Genomic DNA, 373 nt, shown 5'->3' on the forward strand with positions numbered 1-373 from the left:
CAGAGGAAGGCAGTTCGGATTTCAAGATGGTTCCGCGAAAGCTGCCGCTCCCGCTGCTGGCGGTGGAGAGGTGCTGGGCACCAAGGGAGAGCTGAGTATGCTGAAACACACCATGAACACCTTAAATGGGAGCCTAGAGCCGCAGGAGCAGTGCCGAGCAGAAGCGAGCTGACATCCCCACGCCACACTCCGGCCCTTTCCAAAGCACCCACATATCTGTAAGGGGAGCCGGGTGGGTTTGTGTTGGTCTCTGTAGTCCTGGTCTGCAGGGAAGGTGCCTCCAGCCTCCCCCAGTCCCACACAAGCTAGGCAGCAGCCTCCAAGGCAGGCAAAGCTGGCTTGTCCCCCCCAGACCTCACTGCGGGGGGGAGGC

The sequence above is a fragment of the Buceros rhinoceros genome, unplaced genomic scaffold (genome assembly GCF_000710305.1).
Source record: "Buceros rhinoceros silvestris isolate BGI_N320 unplaced genomic scaffold, ASM71030v1 scaffold21391, whole genome shotgun sequence".
Classification (NCBI taxonomy): Eukaryota; Metazoa; Chordata; class Aves; order Bucerotiformes; family Bucerotidae; genus Buceros; species Buceros rhinoceros.